Source organism: Macrobrachium rosenbergii, chromosome 43 (assembly GCF_040412425.1).
Source record: "Macrobrachium rosenbergii isolate ZJJX-2024 chromosome 43, ASM4041242v1, whole genome shotgun sequence".
In the NCBI taxonomy this organism is placed as follows: Eukaryota; Metazoa; Arthropoda; class Malacostraca; order Decapoda; family Palaemonidae; genus Macrobrachium; species Macrobrachium rosenbergii.
Window position 1 is genome coordinate 31,616,140 of NC_089783.1, and position 16,739 is coordinate 31,632,878.

The 16,739-nt window shown below is 34.0% G+C and overlaps 1 protein-coding gene across 1 annotated transcript in view; it reads right to left on the reverse strand.

Moving 5' to 3' along the window:
* Nucleotides 1–4,888, reverse strand: part of LOC136828740 (irregular chiasm C-roughest protein-like) — a 212,209-nt gene extending 207,321 nt beyond the window's left edge. Inside the window, exon 1 of the mRNA XM_067086927.1 lies at nt 4,469–4,888. The gene's annotated coding sequence lies outside the window, so the exon portion shown is untranslated. The remainder of the gene's footprint in view (nt 1–4,468) is intronic.
* Nucleotides 4,889–16,739: the final 11,851 nt, after the last annotated feature.

Consider the following 16,739-nt stretch of genomic DNA (forward strand, 5'->3'; position numbering starts at 1 on the left):
TCTTGTAAGGTCTTCTCTGTTTTCCTTATAACAGTTTTCTCGCTGTTGTAGTAACAGCGAGAAAACTGTTATAAGGAAAATAGAGAAGACTCTATACAAGATCAATGCAGCTGATGCAGCAATTTCTTTCAATAGCACTTATTTGAAAGAGGGACTATTACCGATATTATTATTATTATTATTATTATTATTATTATTATTATTATTATTATTATTATTATTATTAAAGAAATGCTGACGAGAAGGCTTTAACACGCATTTACCGAGTTCAGTTTTCAGGACAAAAAAAATGGAACAACGGGAAAAGAAGAAGAGATAAAAAAAAAGGATAAAAAACTGGAATGGGAATAAAAGAATAAAAGAGAGAGCGAGGAGATTCAGGGAAAGTAGTCCATAGCTCGAGGGTAGAAAGAGGAAAAATGAAGAAAAAAATGGAAAAATAGGCATGAGACGAAGTAACCCGCTGTTCTCTTAAAGGGGTAGACTTATTCGCTCAGTTCAAAAGAGGAAGAACCAAATATATACTCATAAAGAACAGACGGACAGCCACAGTGTCACAACGAAAAAAACAAAAAGAAACCTAGAAACCAATTGCAATTACCTCTTAAAAGGACTAATCATTCGCACCGATTAAAGCACTCGTATTTTTCCATATTTCCCAGATGAATATTTATGCCCAAACAAAAGAAATGCCTGAAAATAGAACGTAAATGTAGTTGTTATTCTGTTCGCCTCATTAATTCAGTGGTTCATCCGTAGAGCTTACCTGGTATCATCTTGCTAAGGTCAGAGGACTAAAGTAGCAGACTGCACAGGCTCTCTGTACGTTTAAATCCTATACTAACTTTATTCACATAAGGACGAATTGGGTGCCCGGTCGTTGGGAAACTGTGGTTGGTCGCAGAGATAGAGGCGAAATGCATTAGGTTTTGAAGGCTGATACATTCTGCAGCCACCCCTACAGATATATATATATATATATATATATATATATATATATATATATATATATATGTGTGTGTGTGTGTGTGTGTGTGTAAACACTAAGTTACGATGGTGAATAAGGCTGTAATTCGGCTTTTAAAAATGTATTTAAGTTAAACAGATGCTTTTACGTATGAACTGAAATACACACACACACAAAATCTGATCTGTTGAAACCGGTGCTCAGAGTGAGGTCAAGTTCAAAGTCAAAGTTATTCGGAAAAGTCAAAAGTCGAGTAGGAATTTATTCTTAGTTATATATTTTTCAATATACAAAATGCTAATTTCATATTTGCTATACGTAATCCAATAATGATGTCGTGCAAAATGGGGTCAAGATCAGGTTCATTTTAGAGGTCAAGGTCAATTAGGAATTATCCTTAAGTGTAAACTGAATTCTTCTAAACAATACATCATAATTTATATGACATATAAATATCGAAAATGCCTGCTCCAGGTGTACCAAACCCTTATAATGATAGGTTAGGCTGTAACTGTGGTCTTTAATGCTGCAAATGTTAGCAATGTTCACAAGTACCCAGTACCATGATTGGAATTATTGGAAATATTTTTTTCTAAGAATGAAAAGATACAAGCCTGAATGACCGATTTCAGTAACACATACCAATCACCTGTACGCACTTTATTAATATCTGTGATGCTGGGTTTTCCATACAGCGGTTATTCACCAATGTAAAGCAAAAACATTAATGAAATATAATATTTATGCGTTGACATTTTGCTTAGACAGAAATATTTCCAATATAATTAACAATATATAGTCCACTGCTGTTTACCCTTTTCCTTTTTTCATGAGTGAATTGGTATGTAATCATAAATGATCATTTTAAACACGATAATCTTGTACAATGTTAGTACAATTTCCGTTTTGTAATCAAAATTTGCGATACATTATCGTTGGAAAAGAGCATCCTTTCTTTGTTTTGAATGTTCATAAGAACATGTCATTTTCAGAATTGCATTCCACCAATTAGGTAAAAGTCTAGTTGGTAACTCTACAGGCATGGAACTTGACTCGCTTTTGGTGTACATTTATGCTAACGCTGAATTCATTTCCGCAGGAATTTTGGCTAGTGACTCGTGCAATGCGGGTAATCCTAAATACTGTAATATTCTTGCACGTTTAAGTATATAGTGTTTGTCCTGTTTACCGTACTCTCATTTTACTGCTACATTTCATTGTAGAATTATAATTTTTGTATTGTCGATAATAATACTGTATACATTTATAATACGTATATTTTTCATAGCTATGTATCCATGAAAAAAAAATATTAAGATATTGTTTTTAATTTCGTGTATTCAGTGTTACTGTTTCATTCAAATGAGATAATATTTTAAATATATAATTTGATAATCAGTAAATAATAATAATGTATATATTAAAACGTATATTCTATTATATCATATATTTTAAATATTTTACTAAATCAACAGTAAATAATAATGCTTAACACATTAAAACAAATATTTTTTTCCCTTTTTTTTTACTGTATATACTGTGTATGCAATTATGGTTAAATGAAGTAATGATATATTTTAAATTAGTACTGACCTCCTTCCTTACGAAGGCACGAATCAAACTGAAAAATAGATGACCATACCTAAAACTTTTCTTCCCTTAGCTGTTAGCTAATATAGTAGCGTATGTGCAAAAGGTGATTTCCTATTGATTTAATAAAACTATACTTTGTTAACTTAGAATTATTAAAATGCCACATTTCTAATATGAAACCATTGAGGATGGCAATAATGATAATTTTTCTTCATTCTTATTTTTCTCTTTAGTCAATATACAACAGCATATTCAATGATAATAATAATCTTTATTGCGTCGTTAAAGAATGGTCATCATTTTCATGAAGACTAATAATTGCAAATATCTTATGGCCAAAGCTGCAGTCGTTTTAGAATTGTTTAAAATGAATAGTTGTGTGTGCTTTTATACATATGCACATATATATATATATATATATATATATATATATATATATATGTGTGTGTGTGTGTGTGTGTGTGTGTGTTTATGTATGTATGTATAAAAGCACACACAACTGTTCATTTTAAACAATTCTAAAACGACTGCAGCTTTGGCCATAAGAAATTTGCATTTATTAGTCTTCATGAAAATGATCATTCTTTAACGACGCAATAAAGATTATTATTATCACATTGAATATGCTGTTGTATATTGACTAAAGAGAAAAATGAGAACGAAGAAAAATAATTGTTTATATATAGATGCTGTATATATATATGTATGCATAAATACATACACACACACACACATATATATATATATATATATATATATATATATATATATATATATATATATATATATATATATATATATATAATATATAGTCTTGATGGCTCATCATCCGGCGAGAAAAGAAGAGTCGGATTCGATTCTAAATTAAAGTGGACTGGATTTGGGTGTATACAGCTCAAACCACTGGGCCTCTATTCACCTAAGCAGTGAGTGGTGTACTTGGTAGTGAGATAACTACGGTAGGTCGCAATCCGGGTGAAGAAGTGCGTAAAGGTAGCAACTTCACCCCAATGGATTTTCTGAAACCTGGAAAGCAAAAACATTTTGAAGTTGCTCCTAATAACCACACATTCAAGAAATAAATCTTACGTGATGAATATTTTCAAGGCATAACATGTCATCTTCACAGAAAAAGAAACTGTTTTACATAAATTTCACACACAGAAGAAAGTTTGGCTTTTGTTAATTTGATTTGAGTTTTTTTTTTTTATCAATGTTAGTACATTATTTTATGAACATGCTTTTGACTCATAAGGACTAGCTCATGTGTGAAAATTCTACGTAAGCAAAGCATATTCTGCCTAAGTCATTTTGTGTGACCGACCCGGTATAGTGAAGAGGAGACCTTACGAAGTCACGAAATATCTGTGAAATACACGAACTTGTGATTTTTTTTTTTTATCCATTACAGGTCGATATTGAGCCTCCGTCATCAAGTTTTATTAACCTCATCATCATTCCAAACCACACACACAAAAAATACACGGCCAAAGACACGCCACACGGAAGGCCAAGCGTTATGACCCACGGTAAACACAATGCGTTATTGCGAAACATCAGGGGATTAGTTTACAACAATAAACATTCCGCTACATCTGCTGCTACTACTACTACCGCTTTAATTAATGCTGTTGCTGCATATAATACTATACTAGAGTTAATGTTGTTTTTACATATGTCCCTTCGTAATTCTGCACAATACACACACACACGTATATATATATATATATATATATATATATATATATATATATATATATATATATATATATATACAATATATATATACATATATATACAATATATATACATATATATATATATATATATATATATATATATATATATATATAAAATTTTGTGGATGGGCATATCTTATATTTGTCAAAAACATTCTTTACTGCTTACCTGTTTTGTTTCCTATTCCTTTAAAGTTATGGAAATTTGTAACAATAATCCATCATTGTTCTTAGATGATTAACAAAAGTACATTCACCAAAGAGAAAACATAAAAAGAAAACGATTTCCATCAACTTCGGAATGTTAATACTTATTCAATTTCGACCAGCAACTTATCCATTTTCAAAAGTAATGAAGAATTCCTACTATGTATTCATAGGAAAACGATGAATATACATCACGAACTAATTTCGAGGTAATTAACGGACCGATGGCAATAAACGCGCCGTTCAGATACAATTTGATATGCAAATATTGCAGTCTTCGCACGAGAAAGGAACGCTGAAAAACGCACACACGCCACTTCACTGAGGTCGCGAGAATGACTGGTCTTGCTCTCGCAGCCAGACCTTCACCTCGTGTACCAACGCGTCGCTTCGTCCTGCTGGGCAGGAGCAATAGGAGCGAAAGGAGGAGGAGGAGGAGGAGGAGGAAGGGTGGAGGGTGAGTGAATGTGCATATACATGCGCGCAAGTTCCCGAAGGAAAGAAGAGACTCTGGGAACCGAGCGATAAACGAAACTCTGGCTAATCAGGATTTGACTGATTTGGGCCTGTCATAGGATTTTGTCCTTTCTTAGAGGCTGTGATTGCTCGGATGAGATTTTCTGCAAAAGATGTGAGAACGAGACTATTATTTCCTACCGCGATGGGAAGAGAATGGTCAGTAAATTGAACGAAGTTTGTGTCATATGGATTGATTTGCGATAAAAGAGGAATAAAAAAAAGAAATGAACAGACAATGGAAATAATGCTAGCCAAATGTGATAAAGAAATTAACAATGTTTAATCATCATTAACGTCATTCTCTCAGAATTTCATGGAATCTCACGCGCAAGAAGAGGGCGACATTTTCAAGGAGTGAAATACAATTTGGCACAGGACCCCAGAAAATAATTTTCCATGTACGAACAAAGAGAAAACACTGGGAAGACAATAATAGATAGATAAACACAAACAACATGGATTGTCATGTGAAATCTTGAAGAGAATTAAAGGTCAGAAAAACTAAGAAAAAGATGCAAGGTAGTTGAAGACAGAATTGCATCCTTTTCTCAAACTCTGACGGTAATGGGGATACAAGAGCTCCGGTACAGGACGGTGTAAAAACGTGGCACCTCGGCAGAATGTGGAAGCAGGTGCTTTGTAAAGCGAGTAGCATGCAATAGTTCTTATGTGGGAACAAGCTGCATACTAGTTTCTAGACGTCAACTGAAGTACACTCTTGCAAGAAAGTTAATAGGAAATGGCAAGAAAGGACGTCTTCAGACATGGTCTAAACCAAAATCATTTAAAAGAGATATAACCGGACCTTCATAATGTAGTTTTGGGAAGTTAGATTTATGATAATGTCAGTGAACGTACACTCATGTCAGGCTTTGCATAAAGTGTAGTCTGTACCATTGTGTTTTAAGTCTGCTAGGAACAGTGTGATTATTGATCTTAAGCATAAGATACACACACACACGCACATATATATATGTATATGTATATATATATGTGTGTCTGTATATATATATATATATATATATATAGAGAGAGAGAGAGAGAGAGAGAGAGAGAGAGAGAGAGAGAGAGAGAGGCTTGCTGAATGAACAGTACAAAGTACCCACAATGAACTTCTTCCTATAATGGCAGACTACGTGCTTTAGCACATTTTATGTGATGTTCACGAGGGTGGCTGGTTGGCAGAATAAATTAAAAGCTTCACGTATCATCTTGCATCATGTAGTTTTACTTTAGATGGTACCCCAGAGATCAGCACCGCTGGAGTTTTATATCAACTCAGCAGAAACGGAAGTGGTTATAAATGCCTGTAAAGATGCATAAATAGGAGCGGAAATAGTTATAAATGCCTGTTAAGATGTATACAAGTGATTTGAGTATGAATCTTGGAAACATATTTTGCTAGTGTACTGAATAAACAAGTACATCTGGTATTTATGAAGGGTCGTCGAAGCTTGTGTAAGAACTTTTGCAGTTTATCGTATGTTTGCATTACTATGGATATTTGAACGCGAACATACAGGGTACATTACCAAAAATTATTCAGCAGTGTCGAAATGAAAAGTAGGTCAACTTATCTTCATAAAACGCAGTTACTAAGCAAAAGGTGAACGATTTGTTCAGTGACATTAAGATATCTTATAAAGAAGCTAGAACTCTAAAGAAGTCTTCCTAAAAGATGAACCGTCAAGGCAACAACAGTGTCCAAGATACTAAAATCACACCATATTAGAAATAAGGTTTAGTAGCAATGATTAAAACTGGTAACTTCATGTAAAGCAAAAACATTTATTCAATGATCTCAGGAAGAAATAATTTGCAAAACACCATGACCCAGACCCGACTAAATAGAATTCTTTTAATAATTTTTAACTTGAATATTTTAATATAGCAACTGAAAAAGGTTTTGAAATATATAGCATTTGAAAAATGATTTTGAAAATGCTGTTGGTATTTGCTTAAAGGCAAATTGGACAGTTATTACTTTTGAATGCACAGAGTAGTTTATTGGTTTATATGTTTTCAATATAGCTGGTATTTTTTCGTTTGATCTTTATCTAAAATTATGTAAGTATACATGAAACTCCAGTCTGGTATGTGAATAACTTTTCTGACCGATGAAAGTGGCATTTTGTGAAGTCGTTATTAATCATACGAAGCCAAAATTTGGACTGATTATTTTTCTAGATTTTAGGATATTATGTACTGCCTATTATAATAAGAATATCATGATGAATGTCTTGTATTTTTCGTCAATCCAGGCTGCAGTTGGTGCAAATTTAATGGTCCTACTTTCCTTTAGTTTTCTGTGGTTACTTTTTTTCATGAAGGGGGTGTTGTTGCTAAATAAATTTGAAATCTTTCAGTACATATTTTTTAATTTTAAGCTTTTTCTATTCTTTGAAATAATCAGAACTTGCTTGGAGGTTAGGTCAGCTTTAGTATTTTCAGTGCAATAGATTCTTGGAGAATACCTTACCAATGCCTTTGCTTTTTAATATTTGCATATTTTCAGTGAAGAGCTTCATTTTGTGTTTTTTCACAAATAATTTTAAATCGAATGGAAAAATACGCAGTTACTTTTTTTATCATGAAACCCATCTTTGCCATACTAATAAGAATGATAATAAGAACGAAAATAGCTGCATACTGACAAACCCATTTCTTTATTCCTTTCCTTTTTCAGACATTCTCTTCCTTTTTCACATTTTCTTCTGACTCTCCACCCTTTCTGCGACTTCAGTGCCTGGTATCTGTGCCAAGTCACAAACTGGCATGGCAGGAAAAGCCTTCCATTTTTCCATTAAGTGTACTCTCTTGAATCTGCCTATAAATCTAAGACCCATTTCCTTTTGACTTCCTCATATTTCCTTTCCTCGTAAATGACTCCATTCCTGAACTTTCGGTCTTTCGGTCATTGCTTCTGGAATATATGATTCTGTTGTATTTACCACTGGATGTATGAGAAATCGAATATTTTTCCATAAGAAAAACTGTTTCTGTAACTCTTGCTTCAAACCTTTCGTTAAATGTATTTATCTCAAGGAAATCAACAAATGTTTTTCAAAGAGAAACTATTTTAAATATACTAGGTGGAAATCAAATGGAGAGGAAAAGAGTTCGTTGTAATATGCATTGTTTCAGAGTCGCTGGAAGAGCAAATTGGTGAATGTAATGGTGAGAGGAATAGCTGGAGATGTATCTCATCATAATTTGGTTGAAGCAGAAATTCAAAAGGATAGATGCTCGGTTGGAGGGAAAGGGGTGAAAATAAATGCTAATGTAAGTGAGTGACAAGGATGAAGAAGGAGGTGCATGTAAGAAGCAAATGGACGAAAAATCGGCCGGGGTAAAAGGCGCAGAAGTTGAAGGAGTATATGAAGAATGCATATGATTCGTGGATGAGGTCACTGAGTCAGCAGGGTGTGGTTGTGACTTTACAAATTTGGGAAGAGTGGATGAAAACAGTGGTGGGATGAGAAAATGTAAAGCATAGTAAATGTTAAAAGAGATTTTCTGAGATGCAATTGCAAGACAGAAAGGAGGAGCAAGTTCAAGAATGCAGGGGAACAGAAAGATAAGGTGGTCAAGAAGTAGGTTAGAGAGAGAAAAAGAATAAAAGAAGGGAGGAGGAACATTAAAAATCTCGTAGACGCCACAATAATAGGTATAAAAGGAGAGACGTTGTCTTAAGAAAGAATCCCTGTGTCAGTGGAATGAGTATTGTGAGAATTCGTTGGATATGAAAACGTGGAAATACTAAGAATGAGTGATAAAAGAGTAAGCACTTGTGAAAAGGTAGATACGGACAGATGGCGTGAAAGGGATATTGAAAAGCAGGAGTTCCAGCATCCAAGAAGCTGAATAGTGAGTGGAAGATGGGGGTGAATAGTGCAGTGTGAGCGTGTGTGTAGATGGGCCCAAAGTGCTGCTGATGTGTTTTCTGTGCATGTGTTTAAGGCAGTTGATTTGTGAGTCTTCTGCATGTTTGGTTTATTGACACATCACCGTTACAAGTATAGCTGTCTAAATTGCTTCAGGGCACCTTTTGGAAATGAAATATGACTTACAGGGCCTATATTCTTGTGGTATAGTAACAGCATTTACATATAAATTTATAATACTCTTTTTCATCATTTTATATACTTATATACATTGATGTACGTGTCTGGAAAGAGAGATTATCCCCCCTAACGAATATCACCAAAAAATGACTTTGAAAAAGTATTGAGTGTTCCATTTTTCAAGTAAAGTTTTCTCATAGAATAACAGTTATCATAGAAAACGTAAAGCAATGATACCATTCGAACCCATTTCTGCAGTACTGCATCTAACGGATTTATGTTTGTTTACAATCAGCTTTTACTGTCACCTAGAACCAGCGTGTTTATGATGAATTTTTACTTATTACAGACAAGCCTCATGGACAAATAAAAAGTAAAAGCGCTCTGAAAAGAGAGGAACAAAAATATAGAAAACTCGAGGGAAATAATGAAAATTTGATGTAAATGCCAGCCTTCATCCAACAAAAGTAATGGTGAATTTATGCAGAAAATCGCTAGGAAAATATCCTAGTGAATGATAGTGGAAATACAAAAGACAAACGGAAAAGACGCAGAAAATGTTTAACAAAGTGAAGTGACAATTCAGGAGCCACGCCCCATAATTTATCGCGATAACTGCCTGTTTTACGCACACATGTACATACATAATACAAACACTATATACATACATATATATATATATATATATATATATATATATATATATATATAGATAGATAGATAGATAGATAGATAGATAGATAGATAGATAGTATGCAAGAGTCATGATTGATTTGGTTTGCGAAAATAAGTTATAAAGCCAAGCACTGGGACACTTACAGCCATTCAGCACTTAAGACAATTGTGGGACAGCAAGATGGAAGAAAAGAAGCGGGAATGAAGGTAATGGGCTAAAAAGTTGGTGCAGCTTGGGGCAGAAGGGACGCTGGCCACAACCACAACGTTTAGTGATACATACAGCGCACCACGTGAAGCGCACTGACTGCAGTACCCTCCCGCGGGATATGCAAGAGACATGAAATGTGCCAAAGATCATAAGGCAGTTATAGTTCGAAAAAACATTTTACTTAACCATAAGTAAGTTAACAATTTCATCCAGAACGGCAGTCAGCAGAATCTTAATGAATTGTGGCTGTGAACTATATAAAGAAAATGAAATAAAACAGCTGAGTGGGCTTATAATACCGTCAAGTTCTGGATTCACTTCTATACAAGGACTCTTCGATGAGGCGGCCCATTTGTTACTGGTTTACTTGACGGTTTAAAGGCTTGGGTTGTGAAGCTATGGTCTGCTGGTGAGATACAGCCCTATCAGCTGAGTCTGAAGGAGCACTTCCCCATGTGTTCAGAAATTCTGTGATGCAGCTAATGGTTACAACTACCAGCAGCCCTGCATTACAGTCAGGCTTAAGTGAACTGGTAGACAGCAACTGAAGGAAGGCCATCTAGTAGGGATTCTATCTGGCCTAGGTAAGAGCCAATTGTGAATTTGTTATGAAAGACAGACTTTAACTGTGATAATGGACAGTAATTTCTTAATATTCTGTGAAGGATTTTTCATATTTCAAAGCCAAGATTTATCAAGTATAGTACATTTATATATCTGATGCCTTTTGGTAAATTGTAAAATTGGGAATTGTGAAACGAATTTTTTTATGAAGGCAGGCTCAAAGAACCTTTTAAAACAAAGCAACTAAAGTCATTTTGTGGGTACTATATAAATGTCCTGATCCAATATGATGACACTGGACGAATGTAAGCTCGATTAACAAAAGTCTTTATGCCATTAGTTTTAAGAAAATGGAGGAAAATTTAATGAAGACGAAGTCCAGTACTTGTGGATATACTATAAACTGATGAAGAAAACGTGTTACCCTAAAATGGTGGTGTCAGGAATGGGACTTAGAAATCATTTTCAATTTCACATGTAAATTCATATATGGTGTTGTGTATTTAGTAAAAAATCTAAGGATGTGTTCGACTCTTTTATAAGGTCAAAAATATGTAGCCTACGTATCTTAATGTATTTTGTAGGGCAGTTGTTTAGCCAAGTGGTCTCCCAGTAATTTAGGTATGGACTCAAGTATATCCCTATAATCCCTGTCTAGTCCATATTTAATAATGTTTTCATTCGCTGTATTATCTATAATGTATTTGTTGTCACAACTATGTTGGTAAGGAGTTTCCCGGTGATTATTCATTGACCCTTAGAACTAGGGTAATTTCCAAGCGGAACTTTGCTGGATTACAATTAAATGTACCTATAGAGGAAGCAATTAACCGAAGGGAATTGTTTACCCTGTGAATTCTAGGTAGACCATATACGTATCCATCCCATTTCCATCTGGACGTATTGTATCTTAAATCCGTCGTAATTTCACCTCACTCCAATAGTGATTTCAAATTCCGTATGTAACTGTTAGCTAATTTGCTACTGAAATGACAGTAAATGAATGTACGCGGGGTGGGGGCAGGGAGAGAGAGAGGAGAGAGAGTGAGAGAGAAGAGGTGGGGGGCGGGGGGGATTTGTGTGTTTCCACCCAAAACGGTGCAGGCACTAATGTGTTTGAGCTTGCTCAGGATAGGCGTAATTCTTACTAACAAATGATGTCATCAGTCACATGGTCTCTCCTCTGTATATCATGCATAAACAAAAACAAATATTCACAGGCCTCACAGTTACATTAAGATATTCAAAATAACCCACCAGGCAAGTCCATTGTTTACTGAGTATTAATTAGTAAAAATATTTTTATTTTTAGGTCGCAGTTGTTTATATCCGATACTTAGGTTTATGAAAATTTCTGACCTACAATTTCAAGATATATTTGATTTTAATTCTAATTTCAAGTTATTTGGTACTTTGGAATAGTCTTGCCTTTTTTAAGGTACAAATTGCAACTGAGGTTATCCCACGATAACGGATAAATCAGATGCACAGATTCTTTGGAAAAAGTAGCTTTGACTAAATGCATGGCTAAGTATATATATATATATATATATATATATATATATATATATATATATATATATATATATATATATATATATATATATATATATATATATATGTGTATATATATATATATATATATATATATATATATATATATATATATATATATATATATATATATATTTATATATATATACTGTATATATGAGGATATGAACTGTTAATTTCAGCTATAACACCAAAAACTCGAAAAAGAATTATATGAAAAAATAAAATTTTGCAAGATGACTAAGAATTATCTAAAGGATGCTGGTAAGCTTTTAGATTTAACCAAAATAACACAAGAACTTATATTCATCAATAATAATGATTAATAATAATAATGTTATGCCATGAACTACAAGTTCTGTGTGATTTCCGTAGACTTTTCCCCTTGTGATGAAGAAGGTCAAGGGTTGAATTTGTCTATAAAATTATAGCACAAGGAGGTAATTAGGAGTGCTTGCAGAGGGTTGGGGGAAATGGGGTCAAATAGTCCAGACTGGGAATTAATGTATGGTTTTTTGAACAACTGATAAAATCATGTAATTCTGATATCAATAATAAAACATAAATAAATCATTTAGATACGTATATAAAATATAATAAGTATTATAATGTATTTTTGTTTCAGAATGTTATGAACTTTGCATCAGGAATTTTCCCGTGTGATCTAAGTAAACATTTTCTGGACAGAAACATACCAATACACGAGAAATTTCTTACACTGTTTTCCGAACAAACTACATAAATCAAGAGTCAATTCCTTTTGAAAAAAAACATGGAAAGTTATCTTCTCAGTCCTTCCTATCCGCACCCATTAAGTCCTAATCCTAACTTTTTCGTGTTGAAGCAATATCAGTCTTTAATTGAGATATATTTCACGTAAAACTCTCTCGGACTTAAAAATAGTAATGTAAGAAATTAAGCACTCGAGTTATTATTAATCCTCTGTGTTTACGAAATATAAGCTTTAGCTTTGTTTGCCTGTTTCTTGATATCTTCTCTGTTCGCATTAAACCAAAATAGATTCCGTTCTACAGAAGGTTTTTTCAGACATCAGCAATGTCATATGTCAGGTATACAATAAACTTTTTTATTCTTCAGACAGATACAAAAATCATTATCTTTCTTAGAGTTGAAATTTTTGCATTACCACTGCACAGATGACAGAATTTGAATTGAATGTATTATGTGCTCGACTGATGCATTTTGATGAGGTTACATAATGTGGTCGGTGTGCATTTCCTTTTAACTGGTCATCTGCTTGTTAATAGCTATTCACATACAGACATAATGTTATTGGCATTACATTACATCGTTTATTGCAGATTTGTTCAGTACATTTTTAAAATACGTGATATGGAACACACACTTATTTTCCCCTTGTTTTAAAGTACCTCACGAACATCAGTCACGTAATTGACAGAAAACATAATGTATTCAAAGAGACATTAATGATTTTATGAATTATATTTTCGTGTATACATACCGATTCAACTCAACGGAATGTCCATATCATAGGGTTCATCTGATTTAAATTGCTTGCGTAGTTATACTGTACATTAAACCATATGGATTATAGAAAGCTGGGTTAAAAATTTATTGCGATCTGCTCATTTCTAGAATGATGAATTGGCGCACGAACATACGAACAAACACATCGGTAAGCAAACCAAATTTTTTGTGTGTAGGTAATTTGCTAAACCACATACACACGTATGCGTTTAAGATGTGCACAATATTTCCAACACTTTTAATCAAGTGTTAACATTTAATGCAATTGTTGCGGATTTGCAGCTTAAGGATTCTTTGTATGGATTTTACAGAGGTCTTAGTATGTTTGTGTATATCACTTAATTTTAAAGTAACAGTTCGATGAAGAAGAGTTGATGGAACATTTTGGTCATTTGAGCAATTTTATATTTAAGCTCTCATATACTGATTAGCCATGAACTCCGAGAAGCTATTAGAACCCGGTGTACTCCCAAATGGACTCAGATAATAGCATCAACGTGTCAGTGAGGGAATTCGTTAAAGGATTTTCCTGATAAATTCTGTGCACGCGTATTTCAGCTTACAAAGAGGAGGTCGAGAATTTGAATACTACTTTGCTTTATATTTACTTGATTACGTGCATTTCTCTGTATGTAAACAGTGGACTGTGGGCGTGCTAAAAGAAATAAATATGTACAGAGAGAAACAGATGTTGTACACATTGACTAATGATCAAGAGATCTCTGTAGTATACATTTCCGAGCAAATAGGTCATTTATCTCCTGCTAACCTCGATCATTTAATAAATAATTTTAAATTGCAAAGTGTGTTCCTACGAGTAATTCCGAATGAAGTAGGAGACCGTGATATTATTTGATAAGCTAAAAATGAACCTTCAATTCGATGAGGGCAAATTAACTAATTCATAAAAATAAAATAAAAATATATATATATTTATTGTCAGTTGATGGGGATGAGGGGAAAGAGTAGTAATGGCCCGAATTGCCCCAGCTTGGATACACCTATGGTAGAGAATGGCTTTGGGTTACCTGCGGAAATGACTACGGACTTATTTCCACGGATGTAAGTCTTTTACAGACCAGTGGACGCCGTGCAAAATTCCGGTTACTCCGAAAACATCCACAAAACATTACCAGCGAGTTCCGTATGATATTTTAACATTTTTCAGTATATTTTGTGGTAACCATGGTAAAATTTGTGAAATATTTCTCAAGACTTCAATAAAGTCCTTCCCATCTCTCTCTCTCTCTCTCTCTCTCTCTCTCTCTCTCTCTCTCTCTCTCTCTCTCTCTCTCTCTCTCTCTCTTTTCTGTAATCTGTGGCAACCTTCCGGAGAACAAATTTGCTAGGAACAGAAACAGGAGGAGCACATCAGTTGTCACCCTCCGGTTTCCTTACCTCAGTATTCACTCTTTTATTCCCTGTTCCTACTCCTTTATATACCCTTCAACATGCTCCTTCCATCTCTTCCAGTTCTCGTCCATATTCTGTCCATTTCCTTCTCGTTTATTTTCTTACTTCCTAGTTGTCAAAGTCAGTTACCGTGATTACATCCCACCTGTATCATATATATATATATATATATATATATATATATATATATATATATATATATATATATATATATATATATATATATATATATATATATATATATATATATGGGAGGTGGGGAAATTAAAGTTTTAGAAATTCATCACTTGAAAAACAAGACTAATAAATATTGTACAAAGGGAAGCAAACAACAGAAATAACCTAGCTAATTATTGAAAAGAAAGTTTACATTGGCGATATATTTCCATAGACGGCTAGCTAAAGTGTGATTCATTCTCCTTATCGTCCGTCTTATGATGATTTTGGTTTGAGACATATTTTGACATTTTCATGATGCTTATTATTTTTCCTTTTGTACTTTACAACACTCTGTAATAATCTCGCTGCTTGAAATGTCATATTTAATGTCAAATCGCAGTTTTTGTTTTAAAAAAATCACGGCAGGTCCATTAGTTCACTGTATTCGTGCGTAGTCTTTTTTTTAGTGAAAAAGTTGCAGTTCACATGGATATTTTGTTCTCATAAGCATATTAAGTACAGTAATATACCTTTTGTCACATTGATCATTTATGCTACTGCATGTTTAACATTACTTACGTTAACAGTTTCCCATCGCATAAAATTATAATTTGATTTAATTTAAGAAATGGTTGTTTGTTCATTGTGGCATCTTTGATTAAGATGTCAAATTGGTTGCTGCTGTAAGGACTGTCAGTCTGTCATATTTTCTTCTTAGTATTGTTTAGGTTCGTGTGGGTGAGATAACTTCATGAACTATGGTGAATTGGTCTCTGGTATCCTCTTTGGATTCGTTCGCTTATTTTTCTTAGCTTAACCCCACTAATTTATTGTCACATGAACTCATTTTAGAATGCATAGAATTTCTTTATTAGCTAGACCCGTGTCGATTCTAACTGTGAGATTCAGATGGTTCTCGTTTTTGCCGCTTTGTTGGGATGGATGATGAAGAAAATCTTTAGAAATGTTCACAGTTTTTTTTGTTGTTTTTTGTTACCCTTGTGTTATTGCCATGTCACAACATTCTTGCATCCTCTTTGGTTACCGCGTGGGCATTTAAGCGATCCCGTGGACTGAGACACTATTAAGCCCAAAATTCTTAAACAAGCAATTTGCCGTTGCTGGATAAGGTTAAGATTTTCCCATATTTGCAGGATAACAACCTTTAGAGCATATTCACAAAACAAGTCAGAATTAGAAAGCAACAAATTCTCTTCCTTTTCATTACTAATCTGAAAGTGGGAACCACCTTCACCATCTCACTGAAGAGTCATGGAACCAAATAAGTTGAAATAAACTGAGCCACTGGCTAACTGTGGTGACATCGTTGATAATTATTTATGACGAAAACCACCGTACATTTAGCCATATGCTTTCAGTAGAGAGAGAGAGAGAGAGAGAGAGAGAGAGAGAGAGAGAGAGAGAAAGAGAGAGAGATAGAGAGAGAAGGTAAAAGGGCTTAAAGTGATATGGGCACGTTGTGTTAAGCCTCTATTTACTTAATAATGGAGCCGGTTACCTGTAGAGGGTTGTAACCTCTCCCGAAGTACTAGCTATCCCTGTTT